This window comes from Oncorhynchus clarkii, chromosome 28, assembly GCF_045791955.1.
Source record: "Oncorhynchus clarkii lewisi isolate Uvic-CL-2024 chromosome 28, UVic_Ocla_1.0, whole genome shotgun sequence".
NCBI lineage: Eukaryota > Metazoa > Chordata > Actinopteri > Salmoniformes > Salmonidae > Oncorhynchus > Oncorhynchus clarkii.
The window spans coordinates 36,492,589-36,511,453 of record NC_092174.1 but is presented as its reverse complement, the minus strand read 5'-3'; the positions used below and the strand labels follow the sequence as shown (position 1 = coordinate 36,511,453).

Sequence of the window (18,865 nt, the reverse complement as noted above, 5' to 3'; positions counted from 1 at the left end):
TATATATTAAAACAGCATGCATAATCAGAAGGATAGCTAAATATTTACCAGGAAAAATTATTCAGCAAATAACACAAGCATTAATTGAGAATCAGGTGAACTACTGTTCTGTGGTCTGGGGAAATGCATCATCTAGTGAAGTTAGGAGGCTGCAGAATGCACAGAACAAAGCAGCAAGGATTGTTTTAAGGCGGAGATATGGTTCTTCTGTTGCAGTCATGCGCAATGTTCTTAGTTGGTCATCAATCGACAAGATAATTGAAAAAAACATACTTATTTTATTTCATAATATACATAATTTAAAATGGCCAAGTTCTATTCACAACGGTATTCAGTTGGTAAGAGACAGACATTCAGTAAATACTAGGAATAGATTGTCCACCATCTATGCGTTATCCAGACAGAAAAGAGAAATAGGCAAAAGAACATTTTGATTTAGAGCAATAAAGAAATTGAATAAATTAACTGAGCAAACTAGAAACCTTTCAATATATAAATGTAAACATTGTTTTAAAACGATTTAAATATAATACATATAAATGTTGTGGGACTATAGTAGATGAAGAATCTATATTTTTTAGATTGAGTATTGGGTTATTGTGTTATATTATGTATGTTTGTAATAGTATGTTATATGTGAAAATGTGTTTGTATTATAAATTGTATTTTAATGTTTAAGGACTCTTGGAAGATTAGTCCAAATGGGGACTAAAAGAGATCCAAATCAAATCAAGATATCGGTCAGGAAGTTAACGCTTGGTTGGAAATGGGTCTTCCAAATGGACAATGAGCATACTTCCAAAGTTGTGGCAAAATGGCTTAAGGACAACAAAGTCAAGGTATTGGAGTGTCCATCACAAAGCCCTGACCTCAATCTTATAGAACATTTGTGGGCAGAACTGAAAAAGTGTGTGCGAGCAAGGAGGCTTAGTTACACCAGCTCTGTCTGGAGGAATGGGACAAAATTCACCCAACTTATTGTGGAAGGCTGCCCGAAATGTTTGACCCAAGTTAAACAATTTAAAGGCAATGCTACCAAATACTAATTGAGTGTATGTCAACTTCTGACCCACTGGGTATGTGATGAAAGAAATAAAAGCTGAAATAAATAATTATCTCTACTATTATTCTGACATTTCACATTCTTAAAATAAAGTGGTGATCCTAACTGACCTAAGACAGGGAATTTTTACTAGGATTAAGTGTCAGAAATTGTGAAAAACTGAGTTGAAATGTATTTGGCTAAGGTGTATGTAAACTTCCGACTTCAACTGTATGTGCCAACTTTACATGGCTGGTGTCCAAGTGTCGCTGCCCCTTTAAGGCAAGACAAGCGGTAGGCTAGGGCTACAATATATATGAGGTGGAAGGCAAGAACCACTTTGTCCGTACCTTGCAGCAGTGTGATCAAGCATGCTTTACAGAACTTGATGGAGTTTTTAGAATAACCTTACGGGACTGGTTTGTTTTTACAGTTCGATGAAGTAGGATATTGGCACCGGCACAAAATTGTTTTACCAATTAAAGTCACGTGTCTTACCTGAGCATCACCTGCGACACTGAATAGAAGTCAACATTGTTATGCAGGTCCTGCTGAAGACAATGTTTTTAATCTTTGCCATTTGTCTGATGGCAGTCCTCTGGAGAGACACGTTTGATCCAGGTGAGTCCTCAAACAGTGTTCCATAGGACAGGCGGACAACAGTGCTCCATAGGACAGGCAGACAACAGTGCTCCATAGGACAGGCAGACAACAGTGCTCCATAGAACAGGCAGACAACAGTGCTCCATAGAAAAGGTAGACAACAGTGCTCCATAGGACAGGCAGACAACAGTGCTCCATAGGACAGGCAGACAACAGTGCTCCGTAGGACAGGCAGACAACAGTGCTCCATAGGACAGGCAGACAACAGTGCTCCGTAGGACAGGCAGACAACAGTGCTCTATAGGACAGACAGACAACAGTGCTCCATAGGACAGGCAGACAACAGTGCTCCATAAGACAAACAGACAACACACCTTTTTAGCTCATTTAATGTTCTTGTTCGTTTAGATTCCCCCCATCCAGGAAATTGATGTAATTTTCATTTCCCAGTGTACTATTAGCTTTTTCCATTACAAGTTTTTAAACTAAATTAAGATTTAATGCACTAGATTTAACTATTGTCATCATTTACAATATAATCAGAAAACAACTTTGATGACATCAAATGGGACACCACTCACTTTGTCAATTCAATTTAACCTGAGTTCTTGAACAGTTTCAATCCACAATGGACATTAGTCACTTAATGACTGCAGACACCCATTATAATATCTAGACTGGATTGGACTGTGGAGACTTGGTAGATTTGAAGGGTTTGCAGATGTGGCCATCGGGCAGATGGCCACAACATGGGACCAACAATATACATGTATTTCAGCTCATGAAACATAGGACCAACACTTTACATGTATTTCAGCTCATGAAACATAGGACCAACACTCTACATGTATTTCAGCTCATGAAACATAGGACCAACAATATACATGTATTTCAGCTCATGAAACATGGGACCAACAATATACATGTATTTCAGCTCATGAAACAGGACCAACACTCTACATGTATTTCAGCTCATGAAACATGGGACCAACACTCTACATGTATTTCAGCTCATGAAACAGGACCAACACTTTACATGTTGCATTTATATTTTTGTTCAGTATTTAATAGTATGTGATCATCATGATGACAATTAAGTATTTTACGCAACTTTGTGTTTAACCTTAAAACACCTCTATTTTATTTTAGTCTCAGTGATCATGTGATCTTCCTTCTCCATCAGCAGTATTTCTCACCCCACACAGCCTGACTGACTGCCTGTCTGTCCGTCTGTCCTTCCCCTCAGTCTGTTCGTTGTGGCAGGGTGCTGGTGACTGGGGCCAGCACAGGCATCGGAGAACAGGTGGCATACCACTATGCCAAGATGGGCGCCCAGGTCGTCATCACGGCCAGGAGGGAGTACGCCTTACAGAAGGTTTGAGGTTCTGTCTGTGTCGGTCTCTCTGTCTATCTGTGTCAGTTTCTGTGTCTGTATGTCTGTCTGTGTCAGTTTCTGTGTCTGTCTGTCTGACTGACTGACTGACTGTCTGACTATGAACTTCTATCCTTTCTACTGTCTCATGATGACCAGATAGATATTGACAGCCTCTGTACCAGTGTGTCATTGCTCCCTCTGTCCTGTAGGTGGCAGCGAACTGCACAAGCCTGGGGGCTCAGAAGGCTCTGTATGTGACAGGGGACATGTCCCAGTCCTCAGACCCAGAGAGAGTGGTGAGGATGGCTGTCGAACAACTGGGTAAGGACTGATCACTAAGAATACATTCAGTCATATTGTGAGTATTTATTATGTTATGTTAGAGATTCATAAGGCACACTAGTGTCTGTCTCTCTTTTTCGCAGGAGGTCTTGACATCCTGGTTCTAAATCACATTGGATCCACCCCATTCGCCATGTGGAACGGAGATGGGGATCACATCAGGGAACTGATGCAGGTACACTTTTGTTTTCTTCTTCTTCATATTAGGCTATACTTCAAGTCTTGTGTCTGGCCCTGCGAGACAAGGTCATTCTTTGAGTGTAGTTTTTAATGTGTTGTCTTCCAAAGTTGAATTTCCTCAGCTATGTGAACATGGCTTCAGCAGCTTTGCCAGTACTGGAGCAGAGAGCAGGGTCTATGATCGTAGTGTCATCTCTGTTGGGTGAGTACACATTACGCAGCCTTATACAATACAGATTTACACAGATAGTATTATACCAATAGTCATATAGATAGTCTTATATAGATAGTCTTATATAGATAGTCTTATATAGATAGTCTTATATAGATTGTCTTATATAGATAGTCTTATATAGATAGTCTTATATAGATAGTCTTATATAGATTTTCTTATATAGATAGTCTTATATAGATAGTCTTATATAGATTGTCTTATATAGATAGTCTTATATAGATAGTCTTATATAGATAGTCTTATATAGATTGTCTTATATAGATAGTCTTATATAGATAGTCTTATATAGATTGTCTTATATAGATAGTCTTATATAGATAGTCTTATATAGATTGTCTTATATAGATTTTCTTATACAGATACAGTCTTATACAGATAGTCTTATACAGATAGCATTATACAGATACAGTCTTATACAGATAGCATTATATAGATACAGTCTTATACAGATAGTCTTATACAGATAGCATTATACAGATACAGTCTTATACAGATAGCATTATATAGATACAGTCTTATACAGATAGCATTATACAGATACAGTCTTATACAGATAGCATTATACAGATACAGTCTTATACAGACAGTCTTATACAGATAGCATTATACAGATACAGTCTTATACAGATAGCATTATATAGATACAGTCTTATACAGATAATATTATACAGATACAGTCTTATACAGATAGTCTTACACATATAGTATTATACAGATGCAACTGCACTAGTAATCCTTATAGGGAGAATAAAATGTAAAATCCTGTTCTTCTCAGTCTGAAGTACTCAGACAAGCACTGTGCATACTGTGTGAACTCACCACCTTTCTCTCACCTCTCTCCTCTACAGGTAAGATAACCACTCCTTTTGTGGGGCCCTACGCGGCCACCAAGTTTGCAGTGAACGGTTTCTTTGGTTCCATGCAGCATGAGCTAGCCATGCAGCGCAGCAATGTGTCTCTGACCAACACCACACTGGGCCTGATAGACACAGACTAAGCCATGGACAAAATCAGGTTAGTCACAGGAGCCACTTGGGTTTTCAACAGAATAAGAGATTTGTATTCTACAACTCTCCTCTCTTCTGAATAGATTCATGACATCAAGACTGGTTGTGCTTGTGATGTTGAATGACTGGTCACTTAAGAGAAACAACATGAATGAGTTGTATTGAGTGATTATGTAATGGTATATATTTCTGATGGGTCAGTAACTGCTGCATTTATAGTAGGTCTTAGTTAAAGTGTAATGGGGAGTTGAGGTAAAACATTACAGTAGGTATCATGTAGGTCTAGTTAAAGTGTAATGGGGAGTTAAGGTAAAACATTACAGCAGGTATCCTGTAGGTCTTAGTTAAAGTGTAATGGGGAGTTGAGGTAAAACATTACAGTAGGTATCATGTAGGTCTTAGTTAAAGTGTAATGGGGAGTTAAGGTAAAACATTACAGCAGGTATCCTGTAGGTCTTAGTTAAAGTGTAATGGGGAGTTGAGGTAAAACATTACAGTAGGTATCATGTAGGTCTTAGTTAAAGTGTAATGAGGAGTTAAGGTAAAACATTACAGTAGGTATCCTGTAGGTCTTAGTTAAAGTGTAATGGGGAGTTGAGGTAAAACATTACAGTAGGTATCATGTACGTCTTAGTTAAAGTGTAATGGGGAGTTAAGGTAAAACATTACAGTAGGTATCATGTAGGTCTTAGTTAAAGTGTAATGGGGAGTTGAGGTAAAACATTACAGTAGGTATCATGTAGATCTTACCAATGTGTCGTTATTTTATTCTGCAACCTTTATTCAAACCATTGAGAACCTGGTGTGCATTTGAAATTGCACCTAGTACTGCACTATATAGGGAATAGTGCACTGATTAAAGCATTTACAGTGAGGGAAAAAAGTATTTGATCCCTTGCTGATTTTGTACGTTTGCCCACTGACAAAGAAATGATCAGTCTATAGTTTTAATGGTAGGTTTATTTGAACAGTGAAAGACAGAATAACAATGTAATGACCGTTGTTGGTGTAAGAAGGTGAGGACCCAAGGTGCAGCGTGGTAATCACCCACGAAACACAATAGAAAACAGGCTCCCTAAATATGGTTCTCAATCAGGGACAACGATTGACAGCTTCCTCTGATTGAGAACCATACCAGGCCAAACACAGAAATAGTTTTTCTTTGATTTTCTAACATAGACAACCCACCCAACTCACGCCCTGACCATACTAAAACAAAGACATAACAAAAGAACTAAGGTCAGAATGTGACAAACAACAAAAAAATCCTGAAAAACACGTGAACATTTTTATAAATTGATTTGCATTTTAATAAGGGAAATAAGTATTTGACCCCTCTGCAAAACATGACTTAGTACTTGGTGGCAAAATCATTGTTGGCAATCCCAGAGGTCTTTACATTGTTCTATGCCACCTCCAGAGGATATACCAACACGGCCTACCCAGCCAGCGATGCTGCCCTCCACATCATCAAGGCCGGGGCCACACACCAGAAGGAGTCATTTTACCCTGGATACATCTACTTCGCCTGCTTGTGCAGAGACTGGTTCCCCTTCTTCAGAGACATCATCATCCAGAACTCCTACACATACTGAAGGAGCCACCATACCCCTAGTTAAGGAAGCACCTAAGCCTACAGGAACGTGTGTCCTCAGGCCAAGAATAGCAAAGCACCCTTTACTGGCTCAGCTGCCTTACCAACCTTTGAGTAAACAAATGAACAACAGATTGTCAACACGGTTATAGGGAAGGGTATTCAACATGTACGGACAGCACTTACACAAATTACTGATGATTGGATGAGATATATTTATAATAAAAAGATTGTGGGAGCTGTTTTGTTAGACTTCAGTGCAGCTTTTGACATGATTGATCATAATCTACTGCTTTACATCCCCTGCTATATTGTGGATGGAAAGTTACACGTCTAACAGAACACAGAGGGTGTTCTTCAATGGAAGCCTCTCCAACATAATCAAGGTAGAGTCAGGCATTCCCCAGGGTAGCTGTCTAGACCCCTTTACTGTTTTCAATCTTTACTAATGACCTGCCATTGGCTCTGAGTAAAGCCAGTGTGTCTATGTTTGCTGATGACTCCACACATCAGCTTCAACAGCAAGTGAAATCACTGCAACACTTAACTAAGCTGCAGTCAGGTTCAGAATGGGTGTCAAGAAACAAGTTAGTCCCAAATATTAAAAGCATTGTATTTGGGACAAATCATTCACTAAACCTTAATCCTCAACTAAATATTGTAATGAATAATGTGAAAATTGAGCAAGTTGAGGACATAACCCTGGATTGTAAACTGTCCTGGTCAAAACATATTGATGCAACAGTAGCTACGGTGGGGAGAGGTGTGTCCTTATTAAAGTGCTGCTCTTCCTTCTTAACAATGCTATCAACAAGGCAGGTCCTACAGACCCTAGTTTTGTGGCACCTGGACTACTGTCCAATCGTGTGGTCAGGTACCACAAAGAACGACTTAGGAAAATGACAATTGGCTCAGAACAGGGCAGCATGGCTGGCCCTTAAATGTACACGGGGAGCTATGTGGTATATGTGTGGTAGTAGAGTAGTGGCCTGAGGGCACACACTTCATGTATTGTGAAAGGTCATGTTTTTTCAATTGTATATAACTGCCTTCATTTTGCTGGACTCCAGCAAGAGTAGCTGCTGCAGTAACTAATGGGGATCCATAATAAATTCAAATATATAGTACACAGAGTCGGCAGGATTAGGTTAGGGAACAGTTGTTCAGGATAAGATAGAAATACTGTATAGTAGGGTGTTCACCCACTCCGGCACAGATTGGGTGAACACGCGCTTGGTGTTGATGACATTTCACTTCCTTATTGTATAAAATACATTTTACCAAGACAAATGTGATTCTGTTCTGTGTCTCTAAAGAATGCTAATTTAACCATTCTCCTATTTGTTTAAAATGTAGTGGTATATTTAATGTACAGTGGTAAATATGAAAATAAAAGCTTCCAAATGAAACACACAAGTCATTGTTTAAACTATTATTTTATATGTGGCAGTGCTGTCCACTCAGTAGCCCTGAATTTCCAAATGGAAACACATTTGTTGTATTTTGTTTTATGCTTTCCACAAACCAAAGCTCTAACCGTAACCCTTTGAGTTGTTTCTGTTCAAACCCTGTAACTACACGGACTGAACCCTGTAACTACACGGACTGAACCCTGTAACTGCACGGACTGAACCCTGTAACTGCACGGACTGAACCCTGTAACTACACGGACTGAACCCTGTAACTGCACGGACTGAACCCTGTAACTGCACGGACTGAACCCTGTAACTGCACGGACTGAACCCTGTAACTGCACGGACTGAACCCTGTAACTGCACGGACTGAACCCTGTAACTACACGGACTGAACCCTGTAACTGCACGGACTGAACCCTGTAACTGCACGGACTGAATCCTGTAACTACACGGACTGAACCCTGTAACTACACGGACTGAACCCTGTAACTGCACGGACTGAACCCTGTAACTACACGGACTGAACCCTGTAACTGCACGGACTGAACCCTGTAACTGCACGGACTGAACCCTGTAACAATGCGGAATTAATGGGTCAAAATTTGACGTTCATCCACATTACGTCAAATCCTGACTTGAAACTATGAGATCAAGTTGCGGCTTTGGCCTCAGTTGATCTCCTTGCGTAGATTTTTCATCCAAAGGATGCGCAAGGAGTTGTGTTGAAAGGAAAGTAGTGGGAGTGTGGAAAGGAGTAGGTGTGTCGATAGCGCTCCGCTATAGACCCCTTTCTGTGTTTGCAAACATTGCTGCATGAGGGCTATGGGCTCAAGTTTGTGGCAGAACACAGAACACAAAAAAAAGTTTATATTTACACTTTTCTTATGAGTGCATTTCACTCTACTTTTAGATATTAATTGGATTTTAAGGCTCATACGAATGTTCTCCTTAATATAATGTTTGTGTCATTATCGCAAATCAACTGCAGTGTACTTGTTGCATTGTACCAGTAAAATGGCTCTTCGGCTAGCTTTTGCTACAGCCTATGCTAATGACCGTTAGCATTTTTTGCAAAGATCACATCCAAATATAATGTTAACGACTGTTCAAGCAAGAATCAAAACCTCATTGTAAGTGTATAAGAACCCCAAAAAGTGATTTTGTTTAGATGTAATAAAAATGTACATCTAGGCTCTATTGAATGGGCGAAGATGGCGATGGCTTTCTTACTGCAGCCAAGAGAAGTGACATCTGTATGTTACGTCAGTGTGTTGTGTACTAGAAAGGGGTCTATAGGTTAGACGGTTTTTGATTTAGCTGTTTATCTTTCTTCGTTTCTTCAGTTTTTAAGCAAGAGGATGAGTGTGAGTCATATTTCTATCAGGATAAGGTAAGACCCAGATGCAGACCGTATCGAAGAAACAATATTTATTACAGCAACAGGGGCAAAGGAACAGGACGGCAGGTAGACTATGGGTCAGGTCATGGAAAAGGTTGGTAATGCAGAGACAGGGCAAAGGTACTGGACGGCAGGTAGCCTATGGGTCAGGTCATGGAAAAGGTTGGTAATCCAGAGACAGGGGCAAAGGAACAGGACGGCAGGTAGACTATGGGTCAGGTCATGGAAAAGGTTGGTAATCCAGAGACAGGGGCAAAGGTACAGGACGGCAGGTAGCCTATGGGTCAGGTCATGGAAAAGGTTGGTAATCCAGAGACAGGGCAAAGGTACAGGACGGCAGGTAGCCTATGGGTCAGGTCATGGAAAAGGTTGGTAATCCAGAGACAGGGGCAAAGGAACAGGACGGCAGGTAGACTATGGGTCAGGTCATGGAAAAGGTTGGTAATCCAGAGACAGGGGCAAAGGAACAGGACGGCAGGTAGACTATGGGTCAGGTCATGGAAAAGGTTGGTAATCCAGAGACAGGGCAAAGGTACAGGACGGCAGGTAGCCTATGGGTCAGGTCATGGAAAAGGTTGGTAATCCAGAGACAGGGGCAAAGGAACAGGACGGCAGGTAGACTATGGGTCAGGTCATGGAAAAGGTTGGTAATCCAGAGACAGGGCAAAGGTACAGGACGGCAGGTAGACTATGGGTCAGGTCATGGAAAAGGTTGGTAATCCAGAGACAGGGGCAAAGGTACAGGACGGCAGGTAGCCTATGGGTCAGGTCATGGAAAAGGTTGGTAATCCAGAGACAGGGCAAAGGTACAGGACGGCGGGTAGACTATGGGTCAGGTCATGGAAAAGGTTGGTAATCCAGAGACAGGGGCAAAGGAACAGGACGGCAGGTAGACTATGGGTCAGGTCATGGAAAAGGTTGGTAATCCAGAGACAGGGCAAAGGAACAGGACGGCAAGCAGGCTCAGGGTCAGGGTCAGGCAGAGTGGTCAGGCAGGCGGGCTCAGGATCAGGACAGGCAAAGTGGTTAGGCGGGCGGCCTCAGGGTCAGGGTCAGGCAGAGTGGTCAGGCAGGCGGGCTCAGGGTCAGGACAGGCAAAGTGGTCAGGCGGGCGGGCTCAGGGTCAGGACAGGCAAGGGTCAAAACCAGGAGGACGAATAAAGAGAGACTGGGGAAAAGCAGGAGCTGATGTCAGGACCCGGTTACGAACCCGGGTCTCCGGAGTGAGAAACAGTCACTTAACCTACTGAGCCACAAATAGTCGGCAGAACCCAGAAGATGAGGCAGACACAGCAGTACTTGAGACGGTGTATTTAATGAAGTAAAAAGTCCTTCAGGAAAACATTTAACTTCACAACCTCAAAAGGAATTCCACAAGAACAAAGATAATCCTCCAAGACAAAAAGGTAAATCCACAAGGTGGTAGGAATAGCATAAAAAGCCTCAAAAGATACTCAAAAATAAATAAACAAGAACAAAAACAGAATTCCACAAGAGAGTCCACCGGGATCAACAAGAGTTCACAGAATACTAGGGCTGGGTGCTAACATACAAACACAGAGCAAAGAACTGAGGAAAACTAAGGGTTTAAATACAATCAGGGGAAACGAGGCACAGGTGCAAATAATAATGGGGATCAAGGGAAAACAAAAGGTCAAAAAGCACAATGGGGGCATCTAGTGACCAAAAACCGGAACAACCCTGGCCAAATCCTGACAGCTGATACAAAAAACACTGGTTGACTTGACAAACAGGAGACAAAGGGCTGTGAGACATGGGTTTAACAAGGGACACATGAAAGGTGGGGTGTATACGAAGGGCATGGGGCAACAGAAGATGAACAGCAGAGGGACCGGGGGGAGAGTTTGCGGGATTCCACCTGGAGGGGCAGATCCCGGGTGGATAGCCCGGGGAGCCGGGGTCTGATGGTGATCCACTTGTCGTCGATACCTGGAGGTGACCTTGAGGAGGGCCGATCAGACAACCCAATGAGGGTGCAGAACGTCTTCCAAAACTGGGACGAGAACTGAGGACCCCGGTCGGAGACCATGTCCATGGGCAGTCCATTATCCGGAAGACGTGCTGATGAGCTGGGCCAACGTTACCTGCCACTATGCATAGTGCCAACTGTACATTTTGGGGGAGAAGGAATAATGATCTGGGGCTGTTTTTCATGGTTCGGGCTAGGCCCTTTAGTTCCAGTGAAGGAAAATCTTAACTCTACAGAATACAATGACACTCTAGACTATTCTGTGCTTCGCTACTCTCACAATAACATCTGCTAACCATGTGTATGTGACCAATAATTGGTACGCCGACTGAGAGCCAGGCCTAATCACCCAACATCAGTCCCTGACCTCACTAATGCTCTTGTGGCTGAATGGAAGCAAGTCCCCGCAGCAATGTTCCAACATCTAGTGGAAAGCCTTCCCAGAAGAGTTATAGCAGCAAATGGGGGACCAACTCCATATTAATAATGCCAATGATTTTGGAATGAAATGTTCGACAAGCAGGCGTCCACATACTATTTGTCATGTAGTTTATCATGGATGGTCAGTCCATGCATCCATAGCTCTATCTATGTATTTGAGAGTGATTACATTTCTCCAGCCCCATCCATCAGCTTGTTACCGAAACAGTGGTGGGGACAACACTTTCTTTATATTTCAACTGCGGATTGGCCCTTTAAGTGAACCCCCACAAGTCTATGGCATTAACCACTTACCACTGTTCCCACACAGGAAGCCCAACTCCACCTATGGTTGGATGTTGTATCTTTGTGGTGCTTATCCTGTGATCAAAATGCTTTCCATTGTAATGGTGGTGGGGATGGTGAATGCTTTCCATTGTAATGAGGTGGGGATGGTGAATGCTTTCCATTGTAATGGGGATGGTTAATGCTTTCCATTGTAATGGGGGTGGGGGCGGTGAATGCTTTCCATTGTAATGAGGTGGGGATGGTGAATGCTTTCCATTGTAATGGCGGTGGGGATGGTGAATGCTTTCCATTGTAATGGCGGTGGGGGTGGTGAATGCTTTCCATTGTAATGGCGGTGGGGATGGTTAATGCTTTCCATTGTAATGGCGGTGGGGATGGTGAATGCTTTCCATTGTAATGGCGGTGGTTAATGCTTTTTATTGTAATGGCGTTGGGGATGGTGAATGCTTTCCATTGTAATGGCGTTGGGGATGGTTAATGCTTTCCATTGTAATGGGGATGGTGAATGCTTTCCATTGTAATGGTGGTGGGGATGGTGAATGCTTTCCATTGTAATGGCGGTGGGGGTGGTGAATGCTTTCCATTGTAATGAGGTGGGGATGGTGAATGCTTTCCATTGTAATGAGGTGGGGATGGTGAATGCTTTCCATTGTAATGGCGGTGGGGATTGTGAATGCTTTCCATTGTAATGGCGGTGGTGGTGGTGAATGCTTTCCATTGTAATGGCGGTGGTGATGGTTAATGCTTTCCATTGTAATGGCGGTGGGGATGGTGAATGCTTTCCATTGTAATGGCGGTGGTGATGGTGAATGCTTTCCATTGTAATGGGGGTGGGGATGGTTAATGCTTTCCATTGTAATGGCGGTGGGGATGGTTAATGCTTTCCATTGTAATGAGGTGGGGATGGTGAATGCTTTCCATTGTAATGAGGTGGGGATGGTTAATGCTTTCCATTGTAATGGCGGTGGGGATGATGAATGCTTTCCATTGTAATGGCGGTGGGGATTGTGAATGCTTTCCATTGTAATGGCGGTGGGGATTGTGAATGCTTTCCATTGTAATGGCGGTGGGGATTGTGAATGCTTTCCATTGTAATGGCGGTGGGGGTGGTGAATGCTTTCCATTGTAATGGCGGTGGTGATGGTTAATGCTTTCCATTGTAATGGCGGTGGGGATGGTGAATGCTTTCCATTGTAATGGCGGTGGTGATGGTTAATGCTTTCCATTGTAATGGCGTTGGGGATGGTTAATGCTTTCCATTGTAATGGCGGTGGGGATGGTTAATGCTTTCCATTGTAATGAGGTGGGGATGGTGAATGCTTTCCATTGTAATGAGGTGGGGATGGTGAATGCTTTCCATTGTAATGAGGTGGGGATGGTGAATGCTTTCCATTGTAATGAGGTGGGGATGGTGAATGCTTTCCATTGTAATGAGGTGGGGATGGTGAATGCTTTCCATTGTAATGAGGTGGGGATGGTGAATGCTTTCCATTGTAATGAGGTGGGGGTGGTGAATGCTTTCCATTGTAATGGCGGTGGGGGTGATGAATGCTTTCCATTGTAATGAGGTGGGGATGGTGAATGCTTTCCATTGTAATGGCGGTGGGGGTGGTGAATGCTTTCCATTGTAATGGGGGTGGGGATGGTTAATGCTTTCCATTGTAATGGCGGTGGGGGTGGTGAATGCTTTCCATTGTAATGAGGTGGGGATGGTGAATGCTTTCCATTGTAATGAGGTGGGGATGGTGAATGCTTTCCTCTTTTACGTCCACATTTTACATCCTTTGATGTCAGATAAAGCAATTCTAGAAGTGTTTTTATCTATGAGGTGTAGTCATAGAGCCAGACACTGTGGGCTTTCTGTACTTTGAACTGTAAGTTTTCCCTAGTTCAAATATATCAGGTTAAAACGCTAATCTCAAAAGATTACCAGGGGGAAATGGCTGCTTCTCCCTTTGAGCAGTACGCCTGGACAACTGCATGTGTATTCACGAGATTCCACATGTCTGATGTATTTTCTGATTGTTTGGATGTGACCATTTGTACCCGTTTTGTATTTTTATCAATGTTCCAGTGTTTAATTAACTTCCATTACACCACAAAGCCACACACTCACACAGTGTTTGTATACTCACCCACACACACCTACACATAGGCTCAAACAAACACACACACGCACACACCTTCCCACTCACACGACTGATGTTACTGGACTCTATTATCGTTGCACAATCTATTGCACAATTCCCGCCACATATTGTAAATATCAGTCTTAATTTAATTTGCATTATATTTTATAATATATTCTTTCTAAATTACTACTCTATTTTATCCCATTGAGTTTTCATTTGGTTGTTTTATTACCTGTTTCTTTTGTTGTTGCACTGTCAAGAGGTGAACCTGCAAGTCAGCATTTCAATTCACTGGGTAGTCTGTGTATATCATGTGTATATGACCAATAAAAAAACTGGGACTTGAACTTGTAGTATGCAGCAGACTGTAGGCCAGTGCCCTGTGCTGAGGGGCAGACTGGGACTTGTTGTTATTCTCATTGCTCAGCATCACAACAAAATCACTAGTCTTCCACACAGCACTAGGATCAGTTGTCTCTCTCTCCATCCATCAGTCTGGTGTTCTGGATCCCTTGCTTCAGCTGAAATAAAATATTAAGAAAGACATGATAGCACAGAGCTATCCTATTCCACTTGACATTTCACATATGCACCCACCTAACATTTTTATTCCCGCTCTGCACATTTATACAGTATGCACTCAACATGTAAATACCACACTCTACTACTCATACTTGTTGGGAGCTGTAGTTGGAACTCTAGTGGAAGATATGAAAAGTGACACAGGGTGTAGAGGTGAGAGGTTTATTTGGCACTGTCCTTTTCTCATCCCCTGGGGGGGTCTCTCTCTCTCTCGCTCAAGCCTGTTGACATTCCGTTCTGCCTTTGTTCTAATGCCAACCTTTCAGCCCTTCTCAAAGAGGCAGAGGAGATGATAGGAGGAGAGGGGGAAGAGGAGGAGGACAGCAGTATGAGGGGAGATGGGGGAGGGGAACATAGCACTCATAATAAACCCTAGTTGCTAAAGCACTGCTACTGCATGGAGTGCCTTCTTTTCTCGTCAAATTCCAATATTAAAGAAATAGAGCTGGCCTTAATAATGGGGTTTGCCTGAGCTACATACTGTAGATAGTTGTGAAAACGGTTCTACATTGTCATAGTGTTCATATTGTGTTACATTATCTACACAGTACGGTCACCACTAAGGAAAACAGACGACAGTCAAAGACTGAACTTCCCATAGAAGATAAATCACATTTTTGTTTGCTTTTGGCTTGATTTTATCATCTGGATAGCGTGCACACTCACAACTATAATCATTGTCTTCCATCTCCAATGTGTTTCATGGCCAGAGCAGGTAGCTGTGCAACAGGACTGGGAGCAACTGCTGGGAGAGTGGGGTGGTGGTGACAATTTAGTAAGGGAAGAGAAGGGAAGGTGGGGGGAAGAAAGGACAGTAAATGTTGGCAACCATGGTTTGTAGAGAGGCTGGCTGATCACAGGCAGAGAAAGCTCGCTCTCAGGGAAACAGATCATTTAGAGGAAATGTGTGGAAATATGTGGAAAAGTCAATTCCTCTTTTGAGTAGGCCTTTCTTTCCAAGTCATGCCTGTCCTTCATTTTCTGTTGACAGTAACATATCTTTTTTTTTAATGACACTCAAATGTAAAATTATATATGAACATCTCAATGGCTCTTTTTGACATGGATTTCATTAAGCTTTCCCCTTGAAAGTAACTGGGGATTTCAATGAAGAAAACCAGGCCAGATGAATGAAAGGTGTTGTGGAGGAACTAGCAGTCATTACATGGTCTGATCTTGTTGCTAACAGGACCAACAAACAAATTGAAAATCTAGTAGCAAATATTTTTATTTTTATAAACGATATTTGTTGTTGATTGTCGAATAGACACTGTGGACGTGGGAGCTGTCCAGTGGCTCAGTGCTGAATGACGCCCTATCCCCAGCATCAGACTCGCCTTTCCTTACACCGGCCCCGGAAACCACATGTTACACGAAAGTTTTCCATCTAATGCTGATTAAAAAACCATAGATATTCGACGTAAATGAAGACAAACTACGTAAATAGGCTACTGAAAGTTAACCGATACACAACATTTTGATATTTGTTCGACAAAAAAAAACAGCAACGGGATGGGAATATTTTTCTCGGGGCTCAAGCTATATGCTGGCAGACGAGCGAGAGAATGACATTGCATTTCAGAATAATTGCTGTAAATATGGAGTCCACTCTTAATTTGTCAATGATACGAACAAATATACTTCTCACACTGACCGTTTTCTTCTTTCGGGCACGTCCTGGATCCCTTCAACCATAATTGTGTAAACAACACAATATATTGTCTGTACAATTCTCTCTACAATGGCAACGTCTTTTAAACAAGTTAACATGTATATTTTTTTACCTGTCTAACATGTGAAAGTGAAATAGAGGACGTCTGACTTACCATCATAAAGCCTACGGATCAACAGGTGACTCCTTGGTACCGTTTCTATTGGGCTGTGTGCTCGTCTTGTCGCCCCGCTTTCTCTCTTTCCGGCTGCGGTTGAACACACGTCAATCTCAGCTGTAAACCCTCCCCATCTGCGGTTCACGTAATGGTTATGAGGATGTTACTAGGTAGCTCAGCGAGAGATGAAATTATGTCCGTTTACATATTGTCCAAACACCAGAAAGGGGGCTGGATCGATGTAGATCACGTCTACAGGAAAAAAACAATTGAGATTCGATGTTTTTTTTTATATATATATATATTTGAAAATCAGGGGTGCGGCCCCAACAAATTATGACCTGAAATTACAAATAAAAACCAATGGAGTGAAACATAAATAATCTAAAAGGAAAATAGGCTTAAACACACATTATATCATGTATAACATTTATTATAGATGAAAAAGGGCTTTATGAAATATATTTGATTGATTGATTGATTGACTGATTATATAAGGCTGTTCTTGTAAGCATTAAATCCCCTATCTTGAGAAAAGGTGAAATTCATGAGCCAATGTTCTGCAAATTGCCCCAGAAAATGGCCACAGTGTATGGTCACTTTACAGACAGTTAAAAGGCAGTACACCAACAGGATGAATGATCATATGAATGTGTGCATACTGTATTTTTTTTACCTGGAATTACCGGAACAAATAAAGAAAATAGGAAATAATATGCAAATAGATCGCAAGGGTGCACTCTTCAAATAGATTGGCAAACTTTCAATAACCACCGAAGGTTATGTGTGACTCATTATTGTGGATGCTGCTCATCTCACTCATCTCTCAGATAAACATATTTGGAAAACCCAAGTGGTTCTATTTTCCATTTCAATGCTCATTTTAACCCCCCCACCCCTTATACCACACAAATACCTAATTACTAAAAAGGTTGAAGCCGTCTCATAGCCAGTGTGTTGTAGACTAAAATCTAAAATGTGAGTATGTTCCCATCTGAGGACCTTGAAGGATGTTTTTGGTGCACCACTGCCCTTCCTATGAATAAACTCAATTACGCAGGAGCATTGTGTGTAAAGGTCGCTGTTAATTGTGAAGAGTCCCGCTCGCGCCTCAAGAGGGCCCCAAAAGGCCAGAGCCATGCAAACTCAAAAACATGTACAAATACAAATGTGAGGTACAAAATGGGTGCAGTTTAAAATCATATATCTCTGACTGTATCACTTGAACACCCTGTTTCTCAATATATCATATTGGGCGTGAGTCTGTAAGGACTAAGGATGCTATGTAGTGTCAAATCAAATCAAACTTTATTTGTCACATGCGCAGAATACAACCTTACCGTGAAATGCTTATACAAGCCCTTAACCAACAGTGCAGTTCAAGAAAGAGTTAAGAAAATATCAATGTGTGGGGGTACAGGTTAGTTGAGGTAATTTGTACATGTAGGTAGGGGTGAAGTGACTATGCATAGATAATAAACAGTGAGTAGCAGCAGTATACAAAACAAATGGAGGGGGGGGGTCAATGTAAATAGTCCGGTGGCCATTTGATTAATTGTTCAGAAGTCTTATGGCTTGGGGGTAGCAGCTGTTAAGGAGCCTTTTGGTCCTAGACCTGGTGCTCTGGTACTGCTTGTCGTGCGGTAGCATAGAGAACAGTCTATTTCTTGGGTGACTGGAGTCTGACATTTTTTGTGGCTTTCCTCTGACACCACCTATTATATAGGCCCTGGATGGCAGGAAGCTTGGCCCCAGTGATGTACTGGGCCGTACGCACTACCCTCTGTAGCGCCTTATGGTCAGATGCCGAGCAGTTGCCAGACCAGGCGGTGATGCAACCGGTCAGGATGCTCTCGATTGTGCAGCTGTAGAACTTTTTGAGGATCTGAGGACCCATGCGAAATCTTTTCAGTCTCCTGAGGGGGAAAAGGCGTTGTCGTGCCCTCTTCACGACTGTCTTGGTGTGTTTGGGCCATGATAGTTCGTTGGTGATGTGGTCACCAAGGAACTTGAAACTCTCGACCCGCTAAAGCCCCGTCGATGTTAATGGAGGCCTGTTCGGTCAACCTTTTTCTGTAGTCCACGATCAGCTGGTTAGAGAGGCATACAATCCTATAAGGACACTATGACCAAACTAATGTTTAACAGCAAATAGGGTAGGCAAAGTATTATGGCCTAGAAATAGGATAAAGCATCATCAAGTCACGTATCCTTACAATGTTGTATTGAAAACCAACCCAAGATATAGCCTATGTCTTTCTGGGTAGGCAACACAAAGCCACACTCCTTTTGCCCTGTTTATACCTGGTTCTAAAATGTAGCCTTTGTCCTGATCTTGTCCACATTCTGATTGTGCCCACGTTTAGACAATTGTGGATGATTAAAAGACGCATTGTGATCTGATTGTGATC

At 42.2% G+C, this 18,865-nt stretch overlaps 1 pseudogene; it reads left to right on the top strand.

The window, feature by feature from the left end:
* Positions 1–1,581: 1,581 nt before the first annotated feature.
* LOC139387239 (hydroxysteroid 11-beta-dehydrogenase 1-like protein) lies at positions 1,582–6,379 on the top strand (annotated as a pseudogene).
* Positions 6,380–18,865: the final 12,486 nt, after the last annotated feature.